General features: G+C 40.3%; 2 protein-coding genes across 2 annotated transcripts in view; both read left to right on the plus strand.

The window, feature by feature from the left end:
* The window catches only part of LOC119911602 (coxsackievirus and adenovirus receptor homolog), a gene marked incomplete in the record, with an annotated part of 454111 nt that overhangs the window by 403993 nt on the left and 38042 nt on the right, over window positions 1-12076 (plus strand).
* LOC119911612 (immunoglobulin superfamily member 11-like) overlaps window positions 1-12076 on the plus strand; it is a 47089-nt gene that overhangs the window by 30020 nt on the left and 4993 nt on the right. The gene's annotated exons all lie outside the window — the stretch shown is intronic.

Raw genomic sequence — 12076 nt, forward strand, 5'->3', positions numbered from 1 at the left:
GCTGCTTTCTGAACGAAATGTTGCTGGTGCAGTTCTGGATGTTTCCTGTTGTAACTCTCAGGGTTTTTGCTCTCAGCAGTGAAGCTCGAGCTCTTTGTTTCGGGAACTTCATGTTTCTATTTTTCTCCTCCTGTGAGTAAAATAGGCTACACACACTGCTAAACGTCAGTCAGTCGTAGAAAGCACCTGCCTTTATATAGTGTGCTTCAGCCAAAGTACGTTTCAGAGGGCGTCTCAACACATGATTGGCTAAATGCGCATTTGTCAGTCAGTGATTGGCTCACATCCTGCTCCTCCCGTTTGTGGCGGTTATGACTGTGTTGATCTCACACAAAGATCCAGAGAGAAACATGAAGTCAACAGATACGCTTTAGGGCTTCAGCATTCAGCGGTGTGGGTCAAAGACTAAAGTTAAAGTAAATACATAAATGAAAAATAAAGACTAACCAATGGATCTATTTTGATCGGGTGTAGAGGAGGCCTAAAGTGTTTAAATGTTGAGTAAACATTGAAACTGTTTAGTAAAGATGGAGGACAGGAGGCAGCTGCTCCTCTGTTGTAACGAAACACTTCCTGCTTTATAAATCTTTATCTCTCAGTTTTTTCAGCTTAAATTAGCTGAACGTCCAGTGAAAGCTCAGCTCCAGGCTACTGTCTGTTTGGTTTCCTGAGAATCATTCCAGTGTGATCACTAATGAAACCATTTCTTTCAGAGTAACTTGGCTCACAGCCAGCGTGAATTCCTGAAGAAGGAAACACAATCATCATCATGTTTCCTTTTTAAAGTGAAAGAATCAGTCAGTTTGAAGCTCCTGATCAGCTCTGAGTTCAACAGCAGCTGAAACACTTTGCCTCCACATTTGGGATTTAATCTTATCATGGAGTCACATGAGAAATACTGCAGACTGTATCATGATATATTATAGCTGAAGGCACAGTAAGTATTCAGGAATAGCCAGAGAGCCAAAGTAGTCTTTTATATTTTAACTTTGTTTTTTGTTTGTATTTGTTAGCAGACAATATAAGCCACATTTTAAATGTGGCCTCAGAGGCCTGACTGACGTCCTGAGAAGACATTCTCAGCGTTGACAGCCTGTTTTTAATAATGTAATTATGTTTTTGGACTTTCTTTTGAGTACCTCGTAAAATGTTCTTACCTGGTCAATGGTCAATGTTCTGCAGCCATAGGTTGTACATTCAATGCCTTTGAAAGCATGTATGTGCTCTATATGTTGAATAAATGTTGTATGGAAAGACTTGTATGGATTCTCTTCCCTTGCATGACACAATGGGAGTGTTGTATGTTATAAACACTAATATGTATTTGAAGAAGAAAGATTCACACAGGATATAGCACAATGGTAAATCCTTCTTTTGGCCAGATGGTGACATTAGGACATTTCTGATGTGAGTTTGTTGTCAGAGCTGCTGAGAAGCTGACAGCAGTGTTAGAACCAGGTTAGAGCAGAAGGGCATGCAGGTTTAACTCTGGGCTGAGGGTGAATGATGAAGATGATAACTAGGCTGCAAATAAAACATAGATATCAAATACCAAATGAAATGAGCAACAATAAATACATTTATAAACGTTTTATAAAGACACAGTACAGGCCTTCATTTAAATCCTGCCACCTGCTGGTAGAAAGAGGAAACAGCTTTGTTCATTACGGTGGAAACCACATTAAATATAAATGTAATATTAAAAATATAGTAACAACTATACAGTAACAACTCTGCACACACAATAATTTCTCAGGTTAACCTATATTAGCCTACCAACTGTACTGGGTCTGGTATCTCTGGATAATCCATAATTCGTTTGTAATACTGTTTTTTGTTTCAAAATGAAAAACCAAACAACCGTTTTTGGTGTTAGAATCAAAAATCGAAAAATCAATTCAAAACGGCCCGTTTTTTGTTTTTGGCAATTTATTTTATTGTTGTTCCTTTTTGAACAAATAATGAAGAGAGTCTGAACTTTCGTTTCTCGTTATAAACCAAAAACAAGTCACGTGGTCTATTCCTGTTTTAGAAGGGCTAGGAACCGGTAAAACCTTCATAATAAAAGTAGCCCATGTACCATGCAGTTAGAAAGGTGATTATAGACTAAAACTAAACTAACGTTTTCTTAGTAAAACTAACGTAGCACTGGGTGTGAAAAAAAAAACACTTTAGCTAACTGAAATAAAAACAATAACTAATAAAATAATACCTGTTAGGCTGACAGGGAGAATTAAACATTTGTAAGACCATTGGTGACCTGTAACTTCAGATTAAGACAAGTTAACTAATGTTATATGTAGTTTAGGACAGCAGTTAGCCTGTTTATTTAAGTTTATATTAATTAATTCATATTTTAGTTTCCTAACATATTTTATAGGCCTTCTTTCTTTGTGGGAGCTCAACCAGCAGAAGTCACTCAGGCAACAGGCAACAAGGTTTTTGACCTTTTGTCTTGTGTTTATATCACAGAGAAGGCTGCACTGCTACCAGAGGAAGCTGATCACTGAGTTTGAAGGGTGTGCAGAACTTCACCTGCCTTCCAGCTTCTCTTTCTATGGTGCTATAGCTGCTAAAAACTCTCAGCTTCCACCATCTGCTGTTATGTGTCAAAACAAAACTCTTCCAAAACAAATCTGTGGAGGTGTAAACTTTTTATTTTCCTTTGCATTTTTTGCCAGTGTAATATATTTATTATATTAGTTAAGTAGATTAAATATTTTAATGCAGCCTGTAGTTCTCATCAGTTACAGTGGGGGAAATAAGTATTTGACCCCTTGCTGATTTTGCAGGTTTGCCCACTTACAAAGAATGCAACGAGCTATAATTTTAATCATATGTACATTCTAACAGTGAAAGACAGAATCCCAAAGAAAATTCCAGAAAATCACATCATATGAATTTATTAAAATTGATAACCATCTGATGAGGAAAAACAAGTATTTGACCCCCTGGACAAACAGCATGTTAATATTTTGTAGAAAAGCCATTATTGGCCAGCACAGATGTCAAACGGTTTTTATAGTTGGTGACAAGGTTTGTGCACATTTCGGCAGGGATGTTGGCCCACTCCTCCCTGCAGACAGCCTCCAAATCATTCAGGTTCCGAGGTTGTCGCCTGGCAACTCGAATTTTAAGCTCCCTTCAAAGATTTTCAATTGGATTCAGGTCTGGAGACTGGCTAGGCCACTCCAGAACCTTGATGTGCTTCTTCAGCCACTCTTTTGTTGCTTTGGCGGTGTGCTTAGGGTCGTTGTCGTGCTGAAACACCCATCCTCGACCCATCTTCAGCTCTCTCACTGAGGGAAGGAGATGTTGGTCCAGAATTCCACGATACATGGCCCCGTCCATCCTCCCCTCAATACGATGGAGTTGTCCCGTCCCCTTGGCTGAAAAGCACCCCCAAAGCATGATGTTGCCACCACCATGCTTGACGGTGGGGATGGTGTTCTTTGGGTTGTACTCGGTGTTCTTTGCCCTCCAAACAGGACGAGTTGCGTTGGGGCCAAAAAGTTCTATTTTGGTCTCATCTGACCATATCACCTTCTTCCAGGCCTCTTCTGAGTCGTCCAGGTGGTGAATGGCGAACTTCATGCGGGCCTGTACATGTTTCTTCTTGAGCAGGGGGACCTTGCTTGCGCTGCAGGATTTCAATCCATGACGGCGTAGTGTGTTACCAACCGTTTCTTTTGTAACTGTGGTCCCAGCTGCCTTCAGTTGATTCATCAGTTCCCCCCTTGTGGTTTTGGGATGATTCCTCACCGTTCGCATGATCAGGGACACCCCACGAGGCGAGATCTTGTGTGGAGGCCCAGACCGAGGGAGGTTGGCGGTGGTGTGGTGCTTCTTCCATTTCCTGATAACTGCACCGACAGTTGATCTTTTCTCTCCAAGTTGCTTTCCGATTCTCTTGTAGCCCATCCCAGCCTTGTGCAGATCAACAATCTTGTCCCTGATGTCCGTAGAAAGCTCTTTGGTCTTGCCCATGGTGGTGATGTTGGATGCTGGTTGTTTGGGTGTTGACAGGTGTCTTTTATACAGGTAACGAGGTGAGGCAGGTGTATTTGATGTAGATAACTGGTTGGGATTGGGGCTGTGTCTTAAAGAAAGACTAACTGGCTTGTAGGAGCCAGAATACTTGCTGTTTGGTAGGGGGTCAGATACTTGTTTTTCCTCATCAGATGGTTATCAATTTTTATAAATTCATATGATGTGATTTTCTGGAATTTTCTTTGGGATTCTGTCTTTCACTGTTAGAATGTACATATGATTAAAATTATAGATTGTTGCATTCTTTGTAAGTGGGCAAACCTGCAAAATCAGCAAGGGGTCAAATACTTTTTTCCCCCACTGTATGTAGGCCTACTTATGTGTGAAACCTGGTGAGCATTAAAGGAAAAACTTGAGGGGAAATCTGCTGTTTACTTGGCCATCCTGTCTGTTTTCCCCGTAGGCTGAGTGTAATATGTGATGATAACTGGATCGAGTTAATGTTCCTGATCATTTGGTGGGTTATGTGTTTCTTGCAATTTGTTTTCAAAACTATGTACAGCACTGTCAGTGTGGTTCTGGTTATCTTTGCAGACATGTTGCAACATTAAGACAGTGTGAGGGACGTGTGTGGACAGATTGATTCAGTGCTGCCTGTTGCTTGTTTTGTGGGACATGCTTGATATGTTAAGAGGAAGAGAACTCAGTCCTGCTCTGAGTTTGTATCAGATGTGAGAAAATGTCGTTAGAAGTTGCTGTTGGTATTCTGTGATGTGACAGAGTGAATATCCAGAAGGTTTTTCTTCTGAATTAATGGCTTAATGTCCACATAAAGCTCGGTGTTCATCTGACTGATGACCCCTCAGATTGTTAACTGGCAGTAAAGGCTGCTCTGGAGAAGACTGAACAAAATGCTCAGACTTTCTCATCTGTTTAGGGGAGTTTGGCCCCGGTCCCCTTTAGTAAAAACACAAACAAATAAACGACCGTGTTTGTGTATTGATAGCTAGCTGCTTAATAACTCTGATAAAACTAAATATTAACGATGGTTCCAGTTTGATAACAAGGCTAGCTGTTTAAATTTAAGCTTGTATATCAGTGAATTAGTTAGCCTGTGTGGTTATCCATTTTCTTGATGTGATGGTTAAGCTTTCGGCCTGGTAATGTAATCTAGTTTCACCCTCTCAGGTAAGCTCCACCCTGCCTCTCCAGTAGCGGCACACACCTGGAGACAATCACCTCATTAAGAGTTGATGTTCAGGGAGCGCTCAGAATCTCTCTTGATGCTTTGTGATCAGGGAGCTGTGGGAGCCCCCTCTTCCCTTCACGTGTGTGTGTGTGTGTGTGTGTGTGTGTGTGTGGACCTTTAACTGAGCCTTATTGTGTGTTGTCTCGTGTGTCACTTGTTGTCTTTAGGTGGTGCACATCTGTGGGGGGGGTCATGACATTCTGGTGGCAATTGTGCTTTTGTAACAGTTTGCTTTTATCCTTTAGCATCTCTGCAGCATTTGCATTAACATCTTGTTGGTTTATTGTTTGCGCTTGTGTAGCTAATAAAACTGCCCAAAACCTGACCATTTAAATGTATTATATACATATTTATATATTATGCCTGAGCTCCTTCTCCTTGTGTGCAATGACCGTTGTTTGATGTGAAGACTATTGGATCTGAACGGTCGACATGATCCTACAAAGGTTGTAGATTTTTAACTAAATCTACATCTGTCCGCTGAAGAGGCTCTAACCACAGCCTGGAGGAGGAGCTAGTATAAATGACTATTGGTATAATTATAACTATAACATACAGTAGGTTTTAGTCTTCACTAACCCACTGTGCTTGTAAATCATTTATGGGCATATGTGAGTGAAAGAGCTGCACTGCAGAGCCCTGCTTCACTGTACTGTTGTACATACTAGCCTACTGTATATAATGTGTATTAAGACATAAGTTGACATCATCCTTATTTACAAATACGGTGCCGCAATTACAAGGTGTGTTTACCATGAATCATGATGTAAATATCTGAAAGTGACAACAGGGCCCTTTTTATGGTGCTGCAGGAAGGAGTGGTGTTCTGCTTTGTCCTGACAGTCCAGCATTTATTTGAAGAGAGAGTGATTACTTAATCAGCTTCCTTTGGGAGCAGTGCAGCCTTCTCTTTGATATAAACACAAGTCAAAAGGTCAAACCCTTATTGTCTGTTGGCGCCACAGAAGGACTCTTACACAGAAGGGGGTAAAGTGTCCTCTGCTGGTTGAGCTACCACATAGCAAGGTGGCCTATATATGTTAGGAAACTAAAATATGAATTAAATAATATAAACTTAAATAAATAGGCTAACTGCTGTCCTAAGCTACATATAACAGTTTACTTGTCTTAATCTGAAGTTACCAATGGTCTTACAAATGTTTAATACTCCCCAACAGCCAGAGTTATTATTTTATTATTTTTAATTTTATTTTAGTTAACTCAAGTGTTTTTTTCACACCCAGTGCTACTTTAGTTTTACTAATTAATTATTTTAGTTTAGTTTTAGTCTATAATCACCTTTCTAACTACATGGTACATGGGCTACTTTTATTTTGAAGGTTTTACCGGTTGCTTTCGCTTCCATAAAAGGAATAGACCACGTGACTAACGAACAACGAATTGACTGAAGTTCACAGACTCTCTTCATTCTTTGTTCAAAAAGAAATAACAATAAAATGAATTGCCAAAAACGAAAAACGGGCCGATTTTAATTGGTTATTCCTTTTTTGATTCTGACACCAAAAATGGTTATTTGGTTTTTCGTTTTGAAACAAAAAACAGATAAACGGTATTTTCGTTTTAGAATTACAAACGAATTACGGATTATCCACATAATTAGTTAAACTACTGGAAACCTTCAGGACTTTGCCAAAAACACATCATGCCATAGTCTAATTTAATGCGCCATAGTCTCAAAATGAAACGAAAATATTTTTACACACCTCATAATAACATTTTAGACCTCTAACGTTGTGTTTTGAGCCGCTGCTCCGCGCTACTGTAAACTCGCACACGTTGGTTTTCAACTCGAGACAACCACTTTCCAGGTAACTACGGTAACGTTAACGGTCCGTTTCTGTCACTCGTCTGTGAGAAGGCGATTCAGCTGGCCGCGCCTACATTTGGAGTGCACACGTATTCAAGCCTTTATGGTAACTGAAAGAGACCAGGTGAGCGACTTTATCCTGTCAGTGTTGCAGTATGAGAGTCCTACATGAAGAGAGGCTGTGAAGTCTTCATGTTACGCCGTACGAGAACCACATACAACATACTACATTATTTATCAAACAAGGTCGGACTTGATGAATTTAGCGCGAGGATACACATGCGACAACGTCCGGTTTTCAGAATAAGGCGTGTTTACAGTATGGAAATAAGATTAATTGCATTATATTCACAGAAAGTATAAAACATGTTACGTGTGTCCATTAAAAGTGAAAAACAACAACAACATGTTAGGGAAATTACCTATTCTATTTTCTATTCTTTGATTTAGGGTTTTTTGGAATAACATTAAATACATTTGTTGACTTTTGTTGCTGTTTCACCACCATTTATAGCTCTACAATAGGTTTATGATTAGTAGTTTATCAGAGCACAACATTCTTTACAAGCGTACAAGGATCTTCATAGATAGCCTCTTAATTTTGCACCAAATTATTGATTTAACTTTAATGTACATAGTCTCTTAAAATCCTGTGGGAAAGACTGCATCATGCCACTAACTTTTTAAGTTAATTAATTAATAATGGTTTTAACTTGGGGAATCCTAGTCATTTTAATAGACTGAATGATATATATATATATATATATATATATATATATATATATATATATATATATATATATATATATATATATATATATATATATATATATATATATATATATATATATATATATATTTAAGTTATTGGTTTAATTTCATTTTGGGGATACAATCAATTCTCATTGCTCTTCCAAACTGTGTTTTTTCAAATAGGTAATGAAATCTGTTATATAAATAACAATAAAATATCATTAAAACATGATCACCAAAGGGCCTGCTGGTACCAATATTGCCAAACAAATTCCATATTGCCCACTTCTACTACGTTAAAGTAAAGCTTATATGTGTGTAATAACTGTTGTAATATGTTTAAATTATAAGAATGTGGGGAAACTTATAACAAACACTGACGCTCCACCTTGATGCGTCCTCAGCCCCATCCTCTACACCCTGTTCACTCATGACTGTGTTGCCTCCCACAAGGACAACATCATACTGAAGTTCGGACGACACGGCAGTGATAGGACGCATCACTGGCAAGGACGAAGCGGCCTACAGGAGGGAGGTGGCCAGCCTGGTGGCGTGGTGCGAGGACAACAACCTCACCTTTAATACTGACAAGACGAAGGAGGCAACAGTGGACATGAGGAAGGAGAGGAGACCTTGTCAGCTACTGTTCACTTGAGGTAGAGCGAGTTTTAAATATCTGGGCTTTCACATCAGCGAGAACCTCACTTGGACACTGAACGCCACACAGCTGGTTAAGAAGGCTCAACAGCGGCTGCACTTCCTGAGGAGACTGAGGAAGTTTGGTATGTCACCTAAGATCCTCAGCAGCTTCTACAGGCGCGCTGTTGAGAGGATCCTGACCAGCTGCATCACCTGCAGAAAGTGGTGACTCCACTACCCTCCCTGCAGAGCATCTCCCATCACAGTCCACAGGAGAGCTGCCTCCTATCAAGGATCCCACCCACCCCCAACACGAACTGTTCACACTTCTACCGTCGGGTCGGAGGTAAGTGTGAAATCATGACACTAACTTTTTTTAGTATTATTAATTAATAATGGTTTTAACTTGAGGAATACTGAATTAATTATTTTAATCATTACAAGACATTTTTACTTATTTACTTGTGTTACATATGACAATGACTTTTTAATAATCTTGTTACATGTGTTGTTGTCATGTACAGAGACGATGACCAGCCTGGATCATCTACAACCGCAGTAACAACGACACGCAGGCCTGCACGGAGGAGGCGTGGGAGGGGGAATCAAACCAGGTCAAGATCTCCACGAGCCCCGTCAGGACAGCCACACCACAGCTCTGAACCCTGGAAAACTGAAAGTGATCTTGATGCTGTCCCACAAGCCAGTAGGTTCAGCCCAGGTGAACACACATTCAACACGCTCACCAGTGGACTTTTTCCAGCTCCATTTCTCCAAGGATACAAAGAGGACACTCTGCAGAAACACCAACAAACAAGCAGCAAAAAACACAACAAAACAGGGAAGAAGTACAAACCAACGCTGCCCCCAAGTGGACAAAAAACAAACAAACCTCAGTGTGACGTGTGGAGAGTGACAAAGCTAGGAAGAAATAAATGCCTTTAGCTGCATCTGCTTTTGTTGGAAATAAATAAACAAATAAACACAACACTTTTGTTTTTGCCCCCATTCATCATGAGCTGAACTCAAAGATCTAAGACTTTCTCTCTACAGAAGGGCAATTTCTCTCAAATATTGTTCACAAATCTGTCAAAATCTGTGTTAGTGAGCACTTCTCCTTTGCCCAGATAATCCTGGCTTGCGAAAAGAAAAACGACGGTTCAGTCAGTGTTTCCCCCACATACACTTTACTTTAGCGTGCCGCCCAGGTATATTAGGGGCCGCCCAGGTATATTAGGGGCCGCCCAGGTATATTAGGGGCCGCCCAGGTATATTAGGGGCCGCCCAGCTATATTAGGGGCCGCCCAGCTATATTAGGGGCCGCCCAGCTATATTAAGGGCCGCCCAGGTATATTAAGGGCCGCCCAGGTATATTAGGGGCCGCCCAGGTATATTAGGGGCCGCCCAGCTATATTAGGGGCCGCCCAGCTATATTAGGGGCCGCCCAGGTATGTTAGGCGACATAATGTACCAATTTTTAGAGAAACATTTAGTTATCACGTTATCAAGTTATCAAGTCTTAACTCGGTGGATATTTGACAAGCATGTACCAGGTAATGTGACAGTAAACACATCAGAGGTCATTTGTTTTTTACCAAGTAGGTTTTGTTTTGAAAGGCTACGTCATCAACACGTCTCCTCGACATGCGGCGCAGCTGCTGCTGTGAACGGAGTCACGGGAGGAAAAGTCCAGAAGACAAGTTCTGGACTTTTTCCGACAACTTTGTATAATATATCCTACTAGTGAAGGAGAAATTCACCGGAGCAGACAAACAGAGAGAGAGAGACGGAAAGAAGCAGGCTGTTTGCAGCAGAGGAACGTTAGGGCTGTGAGTGTGCAACCAAGTGTCTTTGGTCTGCTGAGTCCATCTTCTCTTCTATTTAAAAATTTAAGCACTTAATAAACACATTATTTACATTAAAACAATCAATAATGTTTAAGACCCAACAGTAAAACAGTTTTTTGTATTGTATGTGAGCAGAATGTACAGAGATGTAAATCTGACCATTTATACTTCATGTGTCCTCGTTCAAATGAATTAATATGATATGTTCCTGTAGTTGTGGTAATGCTGACCATCTGAGATATTTCCTTGGACAGGTTTTCGTTGTTGAATAAAATATGTTTCAAAAGAGTTCAAGAAAAGACTGGAGATGGAGAATTTAATGTAGCACACAGAGTACATTTACTCATGTAGCAGACACTTTTAGTCCCCGCCAAAAATGTGAAATCACTTGTCATGACTGGGATTTGAACCCAGAGCCACACAAGTGAACAGAGTTGATCCACCAGTAATAAACCTTCACTTGTTTTTATGCTAACACATTTCATTGATTTGATCAGCTCCCAGTGTGTGAGTGTCTCCTCCCTCACTACAGCGGGCTGTCACAGGAGTTAAAGTTGCTCTTTCTGGAACTGGAAATGCAGAATTTCCCTCTTCTCAGGAGTAACAAACTCAGAGCTGTCTGTAAACCTGCTTTCTGGACTACACTTCTGATAACATATGGGCGGGTCCATTGAGAACAAAACCTACACACCAGGAAGAAGAACTCAGTCTGGCTTCAGGTTTCTCAGCTGCAGCAGCTCTGCGGTCATGGCTGTATCATTAACATCATTCGTGGCTTTGTTCTCCTGTTCATGGATCTTTGTTCTGTGTCAAGGTAAGAGGAGTGTGTGTGCCATGTGCTTTAGCAGCCTTTAAAGAACAAGAAGAAAGTTTTGTTGTTCACTGATATGTAGAACAGCAGAAACTCAGACATCAGAAGACAAACATAGACAGGACAGAGTTACAGTGAAGGCAGCACAGACAGACAGCAGTCCTGACTTCAAGAGCAGCCGGTCACACGCTGGAATTAGACTGGAACCTGCTGACCGCCTAGGCTGAGTTTTAACTTTTAACTCTGACTTTATGACTTTATGCGAGCGAAAATAATATATATATTCACATTAAAATATGTACAATCTTATTAGTAGTGTTGTAGTACTCGAGACCGGTCTTAAGACCACTTTTTGATGTTCTTGGTCTCGGACTCGACCGCACTTCCACACGGTCTTGTCTCAGCCTCGAGACATTGAGGACTCGGGATTTTATTTGAAGACAAGTGAAGACTATAACTTTAGGAATATCAATAAATTGCTTGTTTATTTATTTGTTAACATCCTAACTTTGATTGGATGTAAAACATTTTGCTTCGAATGCAACCAATAATTAAAAATGTGTTGTTCCCGTTAACGACTGTCCCCCCTCCCCACGATGGGAAAGATGGAAAAGGAGTGTTGAATAAAGAAGTTAATGATTTCAGCTCTTAGTGTTTGAATGTGGGTGTTTTTATGGGAATGTGAATCTTTCAGATCAGTTTGAGATCTCGTCATGTAATGTGGGGAACTGGTCTTGGTCTTGACTTGGTCTCGGTTTGGGCGCTCTTGACTACAACACTACTCATTAGTCCTTCAACATTTACAGTCTAGAGATATTTTGATCTGTGCCTTCTAATGAGATCTAATGAGTTAATGAGATTCTCTACGTGAAATTTGTAGGCCGGGACTCTTTAATCATTTTAACATCTTCATTAAAAGTCTAGCCCGTTGACATTTGTTGATCTGATAATAAACTAAG

This window comes from Micropterus salmoides, unplaced genomic scaffold (genome assembly GCF_014851395.1).
Source record: "Micropterus salmoides isolate LMB-PRFRI ecotype aquatic unplaced genomic scaffold, ASM1485139v1 Ms_hic_scaffold_2, whole genome shotgun sequence".
NCBI classification, from domain to species: Eukaryota; Metazoa; Chordata; class Actinopteri; order Centrarchiformes; family Centrarchidae; genus Micropterus; species Micropterus salmoides.